Raw genomic sequence first — 15,558 nt, forward strand, 5'->3', positions numbered from 1 at the left:
CGGAGGCTGATACCTGGGTGGGAATTGAAGGAGCAAAGATTCATGATTGAACGGTTGGGGCGGTGAGCTGGCAGAGAACCGAGGGTGATTGAGAACTGGGACGGAAGAGTCTGGCGCAGATCCTAGGAACGCCTGTGGAGTCCGGAGGAGCCGGGTGTGTTGATGTTTCCGTGTGGACACATCCGACATCAGATGTTGTGGGAAGTGTCGGTATGAAGCAAAGGTTTCGGGCAGGATCTGTAATCTGACGAAACGGGACTGAACACATCAGAGGCTGACACTTGTGAGATGAGGTCCCGTTGTTTATCTCAGAATGAGGGGTTGGTTGTACTGAGCCCGGGACGAGCTTGTGACACCTGCAGGACGAGTGGAAACATAGTGTGGGGATTGCGTTGATGGATTCATTGTCCGGTCTGAACTCATCTGGCGGAGGGGAGGAAGCTGTTCACGGAATGTTCACTGCGTGCCTGCCGTCTCCATGCCCCCGCACCTCCTCCATGATTGTAGCAATTCGAAGATAGGGAGGAGATAAATGTCTGAAAGTTAGGGGATTCAGTGTCAGGCAAAGGGAGACAGAAGATGAGATCTGGAGCTGATTAGTGACTGGCGGGGCAAGGTTAGAGCGGGCAACCGGCCATTTCATCCTGTTCCTATTAGCATACCTCCGCCAGGTTGTGTCGTTCTGTATTAACTATGATATAATATCGTCCATTCAGATGCTGCGGCTTATCGTTACGAAATAGGCTGTGGTCCGGCATCATGTCGGGTTCACACACGATGGAAGAGAGAAAGAAGCAGTGGTGATCAGGACCGAGGAAGAGGATGAAGATCGGCGGTGGTGGCGGGAGAGAGAACAACGTTAGTATCTGCAGCACCGAAGGTCACTCAAATCTGCTGCCCAGGTTGACCCTGTGGTGAAGAAGGCATGCGGGGGGCTTTTCAAGATGGCGGCGCAGTGAGAAGTCTGTTTTGCTGAGCTCAGCACCGTAACTCTGATGATTTCGCATGTAAACCTATCCGTTTCAACGGTTTTTAATGCCCAAGTGTCGGATTTAGCAACATGAACATCGATGAGTTTTTACTTTTGAGCTGCTTCAACACCATGCCACCGGAAAGTTAAAATGGCGGCCAATATGGACTGCACAGAGCGCTCGCCCTGAGCTAAGGAGCTAGCTGGGCTAACGCGTTGGACCCTGATTTTCCTCAAGTAGCTCAGGAAGTTACGGAGAACGTAGTCAAAGTGATGGACGAGAGGCTGGGTCCGCACTCTCTGACACTCCAGAACCACGCACTGGAGTCTTCCATGTTGTGCCGAACTATATAATCCTTAAAAAAAAAGTACTAATCCCACACTACCCCATTACCCATCATTTTCCATTCATCCGTGTGCCTGTCCAAGAGGCTCATAAATACCCCCAATGTTTTAGCCTCCAGCACCATCGCTGGGAAGTCATTCCAGGCATTCACAACCCTCTGTGTAAAAATACCTACCCCGGATGTCTCCCCTAAACTTCCCTCCCTTAATTTTTTACATATGCCTTCTGGTGTTTGCTATTGGTGCCCTGGGAAACAGGTACTGACAATCCACTCTATCTGTGCCTCTCATAATCTTGTAGACCTCTATCAAGTCCCCTCTCATTCTTCTACGCTCCAAAGAGAAAAGTCCCAGCTCTGCGAACCACAATTCAAACAACACACACAAAATGCCGGTGGAACACAACAGGCCAGGCAGCATCTATAGGGAGAAGCGCTGTCAACGTTTCGGGCCGAGACCCTTCGTCAGGACTAACTGAAAGGAAAGAGAGTAAGAGGTTTGAAAGTAGAAGGGGACAGGGGAAATGCGAAATGACAGGGGATGACCGGAGGGGTTGGGGTGAAGCTGAGAGCCGGAAAGGTGATTGGCAAAAGGGATACAGAGCCGGAGAAGGGAGAGGATCATGGGACGGGAGGCCTAGGGAGAAAGAAAGAGGGAGGGGGAGCACCAGAGGGAGATGGAGAACAGGCAGAGCGTTGGGCAGAGAGAGAGAGAGAGAGAGAGAGAGAAAGGAGGAGGTCGGAAGAAAACTGAATATATCAGGATGGGGTATGGACGGGAGTAGGGGCATTAACGGAAGGTAGAGAAGTCAGTGTTCATGCCATCAGATTGGAGCATTAAATCGATCACGTTTCCACTGCTGATCCAACATTAAGGACTGGTTCTCAGTGTCCATCTAAATTATTACACCCCTCACAGTCTCTGTAACCTTCTCCGGCCCTTATCGCCTTCCACATCCCTGAAACCGCCTGCAGTCTCATTGAAACATGTAACATCCCCGGGAGATATGACCGTGCACATGTGGAGATTACATTTTCACTCGCCGCAAGTATTTGTTGGTGGGACAAATTGCAATTTTGAACCTGCTGTGGATGAAGCCTTCTGTGAGAATGTTCAGAATAGCGGAATTCTGGGCGCGGAATTGACCATAAGACATAGGAGCAGAATTAGGTCATCTGGCCCATCGAGTCTGCTCCGCCATTCAATCATGGCTGATCCTTTAATTTTCTTCTCCTCAACCGCAGTTCCCGGGCTTCCACACGGTTAGGCTTATTCAGAAAATCAGAAGGCATGGGATCCGGGGAAGTTTGGCCAGGTGTATTCAGAATTGGCTTTCCTGCAGTAGGCAGAGCATCGTAGTGGAGGGAGTACATTCAGATTGGAGGGTTGTGACTAGTGGTGTCCCACAAGGATCTGTTCTGGGACCTCTACATTTTTGTGATTTTTATTAACGACCTGGATGTGGGGGTGGAAGAGTGGGTTGGCATATATGCAGTCGACACAAAGGTTGGTGGTGTTGTAGATAGTGTAGAGGATTGTCGAAGATTGCTTAGAGACATTGAGAGGATGCAGAAGTGGGCTGAGAAGTGGCAGATGGAGTTCAACCCGGAGAAGTGTGAGGTGGTACATTTTGGAAGGGCAGACTCCAAGGCAGAGTACAAAGAAATGGCCTGATACACGGCAGTGTGGAGGAGCAGAGCGATCTGGGGGTACATGTCCACAGATCCCTGAAAGTTCCCTCACATGTCGATAGGGTAGTTAAGAAAGTTAATGGGGTGTTAGCTTTCATAAGTCGACGGATAGAGTTTAAGAGACGCAATGCAATGATGCAGCTCTATAAAACTCTAGTTAGGCCACACGTGGAGTACTGTGTAGAGTTCTGGTCTCCTCAGTATGGGAAGGATGTGGAAGCAAAGGAAAGCGTACAGAGGAGATTTACCAGGATGCTGACTGGTTTAGAGAGTGTGGATTATAATCAGAGATTAAGGGAGCTAAGGCTTTATTCTTTGGAGAGAAAGAGGATGAGACATGATAAAGTTGTACAAGATATTAAGAGGAATAGACAGAGTGGACAGCCAGCGCCTCTTCCCCAGGGCACCACTGCTCAGTACAAGAAGACATGGCTTTAAAGTAAGGGCAGGGAAGTTCAAGGGGGATATTAGAGGAAGGATTTTCACTCAGACAGTTGTTGGTGCGTGGAATGCACTGTCTGAGTCAGTGTTGGAAGCAGATACAACAGTGAAGTTTTAGAGACTACTAGACAGGTATATGGAGGAATTTAAGGTGGGGGGTTATATGGGATGCAGGGTTTGTGGGTTCGCACAACATTGTGGGCCGAAAAGTCTGTAATGTGCTGTGCTAATCTATGTTATATTTTCTATGTTTTGCCCATAACCTTTGTTGTCGTGTCCAGTCAAGGAACTATCAATTTCTGCCTTCAATAACCCCAAAGGTCTGGTCTCCACAGCTGCCTGTGGCAACAAATTCCACAAATTCACCACCTTCTGGTTAAAGAAGATTCTCCGCATCTTTCTTTTGAAAGGGTGCCCATCAATCCTGAGTCTGTATCCCCCTGTCCTGGACTCTCGCTTTCCACTTCAACTCCGTCTGGGCCTTTGAGCAGTCGAAAGGTTTCAATGACGTCACCCTCATCCTTCTGAATTCCCGCGAGTAAAGGCAGAGAGTCATCAAACATTTTTCGTATGATAACCCTTTCGTTCCTCGAATCATCCTGGTGAACCTCCTCTGTACCCTCTCTAATTCCAGCACATCTTTTCCAAGATATGGAGCCCAAACATGAAGAAGCGATGGGTAGAAGGCAGATTGCTGGGAGATACACAAATCTGGGAGATGAATGATTGTCATAAGGGTTGAGCTGATAGGGGGTCGAGGGTGATGGGGAATTGGGAGTGAATTGTTTTGACAGATTCTACTGAATGGTTGGGCATGATAGAGGACCGTTGAATTTCCCTGTGTTGCTGTTACCCTGTGCTCATCCGACAATAGACAGTAGAGCGTATAAGGGTTAAAAAAGGTATTAGACAGGATCTCTGATCTGATAACACAGGATTAAGGTTGTCAGAGACTGACAACCGTGGGCTGTTTTTATTTTTCTCTCTTGCTTTTCTTAGAATTGAGCTCGGGAAGTGTCAGTTACACAATACTAGTTTGTTCGGAACCATATTTATTTACAACAAAGGAAGCAGCCGATTGCAATCACAGAAGCTAGATTTACAGAAATGTAACTGTTTATAAACACCGAGAGAGTGATAGAGAGGGTGGGGAGTGTGATTAAACATGGGTCACCGCTCCTACCCACTGCAGAACACATCCATCCCTGATCTCCTGTCACTGCTTTGTTTCCAAGTGTCATCATCTTCTGAACAATACGCCCCTTAACCCTGAAGATGAGCCATCTGAGATTCCCCAAACATTGGAAACATCTTGTTTACATCCACTCTATCTGTGCCCCCTAGTCCTAGACTCCCCCACTACAGGACATATCCTCTCCACATCCACTCTATCTGTGTCCTTTGGTCCTAGACTCCCCCACTATAGGAAACATTCTCTCCACATCCACTCTATCTGCGTCCTCTGTTCCTGGCTTCCCCCACTATAGGAAATACCCTCCCCACATTCACTCCATCTGTGTCCTCTGGTCCTAGACTCCCCCACTATAGGAAACATCCTCCCCACATCCACTCTATCTGCTCCTAGACCCCCCCCCCCCCAGCTATAGGAAACAACCTCTCCACATCCACTCTATCTGTGTCCTCTGGTCCTAGACTCCCCCACTATAGGAAACAACCTCTCCACATCCACTCTATCTGTGTCCTCTGGTCCTAGACTCCCCCACTATAGGAAACATCCTCCCCACATCCACTCTATCTGCTCCTAGACCCCCCCCCCCCCAGCTATAGGAAACATCCTCTCCACATCCACTCTATCTGTGTCCTCTGGTCCTAGACTGCCCCACTATAGGAAACATTCTCTCCACATCCACTCTATCTGCGTCCTCTGTTCCTGGCTTCCCCCCACTATAGGAAATACCCTCCCCACATTCACTCCATCTGTGTCCTCTGGTCCTAGACTCCCCCACTATAGGAAACATCCTCCCCACATCCACTCTATCTGCTCCTAGACCCCCCCCCCCCCCAGCTATAGGAAACAACCTCTCCACATCCACTCTATCTGTGTCCTCTGGTCCTAGACTCCCCCACTATAGGAAACATCCTCCCCACATCCACTCTATCTGCTCCTAGACCCCCCCCCCCCAGCTATAGGATACAACCTCTCCACATCCACTCTATCTGTGTCCTCTGGTCCTAGACTCCCCCACTATAGGAAACAACCTCTCCACCTCTCCACATCCACTCTATCTGTGTCTTCTGGTCCTAGACTCCCCCACTATAGGACAAGCCATTCTATTTGGGAATAACTTTCTCAAAGCACCTTTATCAGTGTTATCACATCGTTTGTCAGACGATGGCTCAAACCTGCTTCAGGAACGAGGAAGATGAAGAAGGTCGGCGGTGGTGGCGGGAGAGAGAACAACGTTAGTATCTGCAGCACCAGAGGTCACTCAAATCTGCTGCCCAGGTTGACTCTGTGGTGAAGAAGGCATGCGGGGGCTTTTCAAGATGGCGGCGCAGTGAGAAGTCTGCTTTGCTGAGCTCAGCACCGTAACTCTGACGATTTCGCATCTAAACCTATCCGTTTCAATGGTTTTTAATGCCCAAGTGTCGGTTTTAACAACATGAACATCGATGAGTTTTTACTTTTGAGCTGCTTCAACACCATGCCATCGGAAAGTTAAAATGGCGGTCAGTATGGACTGCACAGAGCGCTCACCCTGAGCTAAGGAGCTAGCTGGGCTAACACGTTGGACCCTGATTTTCGTCAAGTAGCTAAGGAAGTTACGGAGAACGTAGTCAAAGTGATGGATGAGAGGCTGGGTCCGCTCTCTCTGACACTCCAGAACCACACGTTGGAGTCCTCCATGTTGTGCCGAAACATATAATCCTTTAAAAAAAGTACTAATCCCACACTACCCCATTACCCTCCATTTTTCTTTCATCCTTCTGCCTGTCCAAGAGGCTCATAAATACCCCTAATGTTTTAGCCTCCACCACCATCGCTGGGAAGTCATTCCAGGCATTCACAACCCTCTGTGTAAAAAATACTTACCCCTGATGTCTCCCCTAAACTTCCTTCCCTTAACTTTGTACATATGTCCTCCAGTGTTTGCTATTGGTGCCCTGGGAAACAGATTCTAGCAATCCACCTTATCTATGCCCCTCATAATCTTGTAGACCTCTATCAAGTCCCCTCTTATTCTTCTACGCTCCAAAGAGAAAAGTCCCAGCTCTGCTAATCTTGCTTCATATAACTTGTTCTCTAAACCAGGCAACATCCTGGTAAATCTCCTCTGCACCCTCCCCATTGCTTCCACATCCTTCCTATAGTGAGTTGACCAGAATTGAACACAATACTCTAAGTGCAGTCTTACCAGAGATTTGTAGAGTTGCGACATGACTCTCTACTCTTGAACTCAATCTCCCTGTTAATGAAGCCTAGCATCCCATAGGCCTTCTTAACTACCCTATCAACCTGTGCAGCGACCTTGAGGGATGTATGGATTTGAACCCCAAGATCCCCTTGTTCATCCACACTCTTAAGTAACTGACCATTAATCCTGTACTCAGTCTTCTGGTTTGTCCTTGCAAACTGCATCACCCCACACTTCTCCGGATTGAACTCCATCTGCCATTTTTTTGCCCAAATTTGCACCCTGTCTATATCCTCGTGTAACCTTCAACAACCTACAGCTCCATCCACAACTCCTCCAATCTTCAGTCATCCGCAAACTTACTCACCCATCCCTCTGCCTCTACATCCAGGTCATTTATTAAAATCACAAATAGCAGTGTTCCTAGGACAGATCCCTGCGGCACTCCACTAGTCACCGACCTCCAGGCAGAATACTTTCCTTCCACTACTACCCTCTGCTTTCTTCCTTTAAGCCATTTTTTTATCCAAACAGCCAAGGTTCCACATATCCCATGCCTCATGACTTTCTGGATGAGTCTGTCATGAGGGACCTTGTCAAATGCTTTGCTAAAGTTCATGTTGACCACGTCCACTACCCTACCTTCATCAATTTATTTTGTTACCAATCAGGCTCGTGAGGCACGATCTTCCCTTCACAAAGTCATGTTGACTATCCATGAGTAATCTGTACTTCTCCAAATGCTCCTAGATCCTATCCTTAAGAGTCCTTTCCAGTAGTTTGCATACCACCGATGTTAGACTCACCGGTCTATAGTTCCCAGGTATCACGCCGTTACCGTTTTTGAACAAGGGAACTACATTTGCCATTCTCTAGTCCTCCGGCACTTCCCCTGCAGCCAAAAAGGATTCAAAGAGGATTCATCTTGACTTCTTGTGCGGGGAAGAGCATTGTACATTGTTGGTAATCCGATAAGGCCGATGGACTATTTGGCTGGCGTAAATTCGTCATGGAATACATTCCTTTGGACTTATTGACATGTATAGTACACTCAAAAACCAATAGTTTTCATGAAACATGGCAACCGTTTCTGCAGTATTCAGATGCAAACCTGTCTGCTCTCCTAATGACGGCTTTTGTATAGCATGTTGTGGTGATGTCCATATTTTGATGGAAGTATTCTGATAGGTGATATCTGTGAGGGGAAGAAATGTAAATGTGCGTGGAAAATGAAAGTTGTTTTTATGCTGATCAAAAAAGAAATGAAGGCATATGGTGTGTTGGCCATCATCCGTCGTGGGATTGAGTTTAAGGGCCGAGAAGTAATGTTGTAGAGATATAGGACCCTGGTCAGTACCCACTTGGAGGACTGTGCTCAGTTCTGGTCGCCTCTCCAGAGAAAGGATGTGGAAATTGTAGAAAGGGTGCAGAGGAGATTTACAAGCATGTTGCCTGGATTGGGGAGCTTGCCTTGTGAGAATAGGTTGAGTGAACTCGGCTTTTTCTCCTTGGAGCGATGGAGGATGAGAGGTGACCTGATAGAGGTGTATCAGGTAATGAGAGGCATTGATCGTGTGGATGGTCAGAGGACTAAACAATCCGGTCACCACTGACGTCACCATCACCGGCCTTTCAGCCTGACCGACCTGCCCTCCCCGACATTCTTATTCTCGCTTCTTGGCCCCCTCCCTTCCCGCTCCTGCGGAAGGGTCTCGCCCTACAACGTTGATCTTCCATCGGTGCTGCTGGACCTGCCGAGTTCCTCCAGCGTTGTGTGTTCGGTCCTCCTGCGACGCCCTGGAAACTTGCTGGGGGATGGGGAGGGTGGCCCGTGGTTTAATATTTTTTACAGTCCCGTCGAACTGACTTTATGCTGGAGAATGTGTGCAGAAGGGTTTGGGCGAGTTGTGAATACTATATGTACTGCAGCCTACAGTCCTGAAGGGAAAATCAACCTATCACTGACATCGATCCGTAAAACCGTCCTTATGTTTTGCAACATGAGCTGGCCTGTGGGGTCGAGTGATCGATGGAGGGGGAACTGGGTTGTTTTTGTCATTATTTCTGTTTCAGTTGAACTGTTGAAAAAAATATGGGAAGTGATTACCACAGTTTCCCATTTCTCTCTTATCTGTTGTGAGCAGACCGTGAGACACTGCTGCAGAACTAACGAATGCAATTGCAACATGCAAGTCCCCTGCCTCCACCACCGGCACATAATGGCCGATGTGTGCACAGTCTATAGAATGCAACACGGTTACTCACCAGGGCTATTCTACGGGACCCTGCGGACCACCAGTCCCATCACACACTTCCCCCTACACAATATCACTTCCCCCCTTCTCCCCCTCACACCCTAACAACCGCTCTCGCCCTGAGGGCGAATGGCAGCAAGAACAACGATGAACAGCGCCACCCAGCTTCTCCCGCCACTCGGAAATCTGCCTGACCGGCCTGCATCTCGGTGCGGGTCCGATTCCTGAACCCGCTACCTGACAGCACTTTTGAACCACCTTTCCCAGACAGCTTCTGACAGTTTAAGGGGGGAGCCCACCAGACAGCCTCTCAGTGAGGGGTTTGGTAAGGGAGGGGTGATAAATTACACCCTTACCAGCAACACCCATTTTCATCCCTTAAAATGTCGAGGAATAATCCACTTCACTCTCTGGTGAAAATATTCCTCTGGGAATTGTTTTACTGGTGACCGTTTCTCGCTGTGATATGTGTCCGAGGAGAGAATAAGCTCTTTGTTTAATGTCAACAGACATCGATATTGGAAATATCAGCCAACCTCCCGTGCCACCCAATCCCGAGTAGATCAACCCTTCCTGCTGAATCTGTCTGCTCCTTGCCGTTAAAAGGCTCTCTCTGGTACAAGTATTATTCTACAATCCTTGGTGACGTACCAAGTATTCCTAAACTCCCAGTTAAATATATGTTTTTTTTTTTGTTCATCTTCTGTAATTGCATCAATGTGCTTGACACTGATTAGGTACCCTGAGATGTTGACAGCCAACACACGCAAAATGCCGGTGGAACACAGCAGGCCGGGCAGCATCTATCGGGAGAAGAGCTGTCGACGTTTCGGGCCGAGACCCTTCGTCAGGACTAACTGAAAGGAAAGAGAATAAGAGGTTTGAAAGTAGGAGGGGGAAGGGGAAATGCGAGATGACAGGGGAAGACCGGAGGGGTTGGGGTGAAGCTGAGAGCCGGAAAGGTGATTGGCAAAAGGGATACAGAGCCAGAGAAGGGAAAGGATCATGGGACGAGAGGCCTCGGGAGAACGAAAGAGGGAGGGGAGCACCAGAGGGAGATGGAGAACAGGCACAGTGATGGGCAGAGAGAGAGAGAGAGAGAGAGAGAGAGAGAGAGAGAGAGAGAGAGAGAGAGAGAGAGAGAGAGAGAGAGAGAGAGAGAGAGAGAGAGAGAGAGAGAAAGGAGGAGGTCGGAAGAAAACTGAATATATCAGCATGGGGTATGGACGGGAGGAGGGGCATTAACGAAAGGTAGAGAAGTCAATGTTCACGCCATCAGATTGGAGCATGAAGTCGATCACGTTTCCATTGCTGATCCATCATTAAGGACTGGTTCTCAGTGTCCATCTAAATTACTACACCCCTCACAGTCTCCGTAACCTTCTCCGGCACTTATCGCCTTCCATATCTGTGAAACCGCCTGCACCCTCATTGAAACATGTAACATCCCCGGGAGACATGACTGTGCACATGTGGAGATTATATTTTCACTCATCGCAAGTATTTGTTGATGGAGCAAATTGCAAGTTTGAACTCGCTGTGGATGAAGCCTTCTGTGAGAGGGTTCAGAATAGCGGAATTCTTGGCGCGGGATAGACCATAAGACATAGGAGCAGAATTAGGTCATCTGGCCCATCGAGTCTGCTCCGCCATTCAATCATGGCTGATCCTTTAATTTTCTTCTCCTCACCCGCAGTTCCCGGCCTTCCACACGGTTAGGCTTATTCAGAAAGTCAGAAGGCATGGGATCCGTGGAAGTTTGGCCAGGTGGATTTAGAATTGGCTTGCCTGCAGAAGGTAGAGGGTCGGAGTGGAGGGAGTACATTCAGATTGGAGGTTTGTGACTAGTGGTGTCCCACAAGGATCAGTTCTGGGACCTCTACCTTTTTGTGATTTCATTAACGACCTGGATGTGGGGGTAGAAGAGTGGGTTGGCAAGTTTGCAGACGACACAAAGGTTGGTGGTGTTGTAGATAGTGTAGAGGATTGTCGAAGATTGCAGAGAGACATTGATAGCATGCAGAAGTGGCTGAGCAGTGGCAGATGGAGTTCAATCCGGAGAAGTGTGAGGTGGTACATTTTGGAATGGCAAACTCCAAGGCAGAGTACAAAGTAAATGGCAGGATATATGGCTGTGTGGAGGAGCAGAGCGATTTGGGGATACATGTCCACAGATCCCTGAAAGTTGCCTCACATGTAGATAGGGAAGTTAAGAAAGCTTATGGTGTGTTAGCTTTTATAAGTCGAGGATAGAGTTTAAGAGACGCGATGTAATGATGCAGCTCTATAAAACTCTAGTTAGGCCACACCTGGGGTACTGTGTCCAGTTCTGGCCGCCTCAGTATAGGAAGGACGCGGAAGCATTGGAAAGGGTACAGAGGAGATTTACCAGGATGCTGCCTGGTTTCGAGAGTATGGATTATGATTAGAGATTAAGGGACTTAGGGCTTTACTCTTTGGAGAGAAGGAGGATGAGAGGAGGCATGATAGAGGTGTACAAGATATTAAGAGGAATAGACAGAGTGGGCAGCCAGCGCCTCTTCCCCAGGGCACCACAGCTCAGTACAAGAGGACATGGGTTTAAGATAAGGGGAGGGAAGTTCAAGGGGGATATTTGAGGAAGGTTTTTCACTCAGAGAGTGGTTGGTGCGTGGAATGCACTTCCTGTGTCAGTGGTGGAGGCAGATACACTAGTGAAGTTCAAGAGACTGGTATATGGAGAAATTTAAGGTGGGTGGTTATATGGGAGGCAGGGTTTGTGGGTCCGCACATCATTGTGGGCCGAAAAGCCCAATATGTTCTATTTTCTATGTTCTGCCCATAACCTTTGATGCCGTGTCCAATCAAAAAACTATCAGTTTCTGCCTTCAATAATCCCAACGACCTGGTCTCCATAGCTGCCCGTGGCAACAAATTCCACAAATTCACCACCTTCTGGTTAAAGAAGATTCTCCGCATCTCTCTTTTGAAAGGGCGCCCATCAATCCTGAGTCTGTATCCCCCTGTCCTGGACTCTCGCTTTCCACTTCTACTCCGTCTGGGCCTTTGAACGGTCGAAAGGTTTCAATGACGTCACCCCTCATCCTTCTGAATTCCAGCGAGTAAAGGCAGAGAGTCATCAAACATTTTTCGTATGATAACCCTTTCCTTCCTCCAATCATCCTGGTGAACCTCCTCTGTACCCTCTCTAATTCCAGCACATCTTTTCCACGATATGGAGCCCAAACATGAAGAAGCGAAGATAGAGGGCAGATTACTGGAGATACACAAATCTGGGAGATGAATGATGGTCATAAGGGTTGAGCTGGCAAGGGGTCGAGGATGATGGGGAACTGGGAGTGAAGTGTTTTGACAGATTCTACTGAATGGTTGGGCATGGTAGAGGACCGCAGAATTTCCTTGTGTTGCTGTTACCCTGTGCCCATCCGACAATAGACGCTGCGGAGCGTATAAGGGTGGAAAAAGGAATTAGACAGGATCTCTGATCGGACAACAGAGGATTAAGGTTGTCAAAGTCTGAGGCTGTACCCTCAATGCCAGCACATCTTTTCCAAGATAAGGGGCCCAAACATGAGGAGGCGCAGGTGGAGGGCAGATTACTGGGAGGTAATTAAAGTCTGGGAGATGAATGATGGAATGGTGGGGGTGGTTGAGTTGGCAGGGGGTCGAGCGTGATGGGGAACTGGGAGTGAAGTGTTTTGGAGAGATTTTACTGAATGGTTGGGCATGTTGGAGTATCAGAGAATTTCGATCTGTTGTTGTTACCCTGTGCTCACCTGACAACAGATGCTGCGGACGGTATAAGGATAAAACAAGGTTTCAGACAGGATCTCTGATCTGACAACACAGGCCGAAGCTCGTCAAAGGCTGACGTTCATGAGATGTTTTTTTCACTTGTTTTTCTTAGAACTGAGCACGGGAAGTTTTTGTTACACAATACCAGAGTGCTCGAAACAACGTTGTTTACAACAACGGAAGCAGCCGATTGCAACCTGCAGAAACCAGATCCACAGAAACGTAACTCTTTGTAAACATCAAGAGAGAGATAGAGAGGGTGGGGAGTGTGACTGACCATGGGTCACCGCGGCTGCGGCACAACAGAACACATCCATCCCTGATCCTCTGTCACAGCTTTGTTTCCTAGTGTCATTTTCTTCTTAAAAGTACGTCCCTTAATCCTGAAGCTGTGCCGTATGAGATTGTCCCAACATGGCATACACCCTCTCCACATCCACTCTATCGGTGCCCTCTGGTCCTAGACTCCCTCACCACAGGAAACATCCTCTCCACTTCCACCATCTCTGTGTCCTCTGGTCCTAGACTCCCCCATTATAGGAAACATCCTCTCCACATCCACTCTATCTGTGTCCTCTGGTCCTAGACTCCCCCACTATAGGAAACATCCTCTCCACATCCACTCTATCTGTGTCCTCTGGTCCTAGACTCCCCCATTATAGGAAACATCCTCTCCACATCCACTCTATCTGTGTCCTCTGGTCCTAGACTCCCCCACTATAGGAAACATCCTCTCCACATCCACTCTATCTGTGTCCCCTGGTCCGACACTCCCCCACTCAAGAAATATCCTCTCCACACCCACTCTCTCTGTGTCCTCTGTTCGTAGACTCCCCCACTGTAGGAAACATCCTCTCCACATCCAATCTATCTCTGTCCTCTGGTCCTAGACTACCCCACAATAGGAAACATCGTCTCCTCATCCACTCTATCTGTGTCCTCTGGTCCTAGACTACCCACTGCAGGAAACGTTCTCTCCATATCCAAGCTATCAATCCCTTTCACGGTTCGAAAGGTTTCACTGACACCAACCCTGATCTTTCTGAATTCTCTGAATACAGACCCAGAGCCATTGAAAGCTCTTCGTAGGACAAGCCTTTCCATCCTGGAATATCTGACATAAAGCTTCTTTGTCACCTTCATCAGTGTCAGCACATCGTTTGTCAGACGGTGGCTCAAGCCTGCTTACTGTGCTGCAAATGAGCAGTCAACAGTTCATTATAAAGTTTCAATATTAACATGTTTTATGTTCGAGTCTTCTTGAAATGAAGGCTAACACTACATTTCCCTTGCTCATCACAGACTGATCCGGCAAGGTAACCTTCAGCGAATCCTGCACAGGGAATCCCATGTCCCTTTCTACCCCAGTTTTACTTTTGTATTTTATTTTCATTTAGAAACGAGTCAGCCTTCTATTTCACACCCCCCCCCCCACCAATGTGCATGTTCAAACAACCCCGGAAGTGCATTCTATCTGCCTTCTTTGCCCATTCTCCAAATCTGTCTAAGTCCTTCTTTAGCCTCTCTGCTTCATGTCCCGTCATCTACCTTCAAATGGTCTGCAAATCTTACAACAAAGACACAATGCCACCATCCCAATCATTGACATCTGACGTAAAGGATCCGTTCCCAACACAGACTCCCGTGAAACACCACTCGTCACCGTTTGCAACTGAGAAAAGGCTTCCTGTATTCCCACTCTTTGCCTCCTTCCCGGGATATGTGTTAATCATAAACTATATACAATGAGATCCACCTCACTGGATGTACAGGTGGCCTTGATTCATAATAGACTAAAATTCAAGTGTTCATAAGACTGATGGCATCCGGAAAGAAACTGATCTTGTACCTTTTTGTCCCGGCATAGATATTTAGAAAGATAGAAAATAGGTGCAGGAGTAGGCCATTCGGCCCTTCGAGCCAGCACCGCCATTCAGTATGATCATGGCAGATCATCCAACTCAGAACCCTGTACCTGCTTTCCCTCCATACCCCCGATCCCTTTAGCCACAAGGGCAATATCTTACTTCCTCTTAAATATAACCAATTAACCGGCCTCAACTGTTTCCTGTGGCAGAGAATTCACAAATTCACCACTCGTTGTGTGAAGAAGTTCTTCCTCATCTCGGTCCTAAAAGGCTTCCCCTTTATCCTTAAACTGTAACTCCTCTTACTGGACTTGCTGGACTTCCCTAACATCGGAAGCAATCTTCCTGCATCTGGCCTGTCCAATCCGTTTAAAATTTTATACTTTTCAATAAGATCCCCCCTCAGTCTTCTAAATTCCAGTGAGTATAAGCCTAGTCGATCCAATCTTTCTTCATATGAAAGTCCTGCCATCCCAGGAATCAATCTGGTGAACATTCTTTGTACTCCTTCAATGGCAAGAATGTCTTTCCTCAGATTAGGGGACAAAAACTGCCCACAATGCTCTAGGTGCCGTCTCACCAAGGCCTTGTACAACTGCAGTAGAACCTCCCTGCTCCCGTACTCAAATCCTTTTGCTATGAATGTCAACATACAGTGATCTAAAGCGCCTACTAGAAGGATGGAGTTGGAACAGGTGATGTCCAGGGTGTGATGGGTCTACAATAATGCTGCTTGCTCGCTTCCTGACTCTTGATGCATTTCAGTCTTGGATCGAGGGCAGCTTCACACCAATGATCGTTCCCGCAGTCCTGACG

The sequence above is a fragment of the Hemitrygon akajei genome, unplaced genomic scaffold (assembly GCF_048418815.1).
Source record: "Hemitrygon akajei unplaced genomic scaffold, sHemAka1.3 Scf000058, whole genome shotgun sequence".
Taxonomy (NCBI): Eukaryota; Metazoa; Chordata; class Chondrichthyes; order Myliobatiformes; family Dasyatidae; genus Hemitrygon; species Hemitrygon akajei.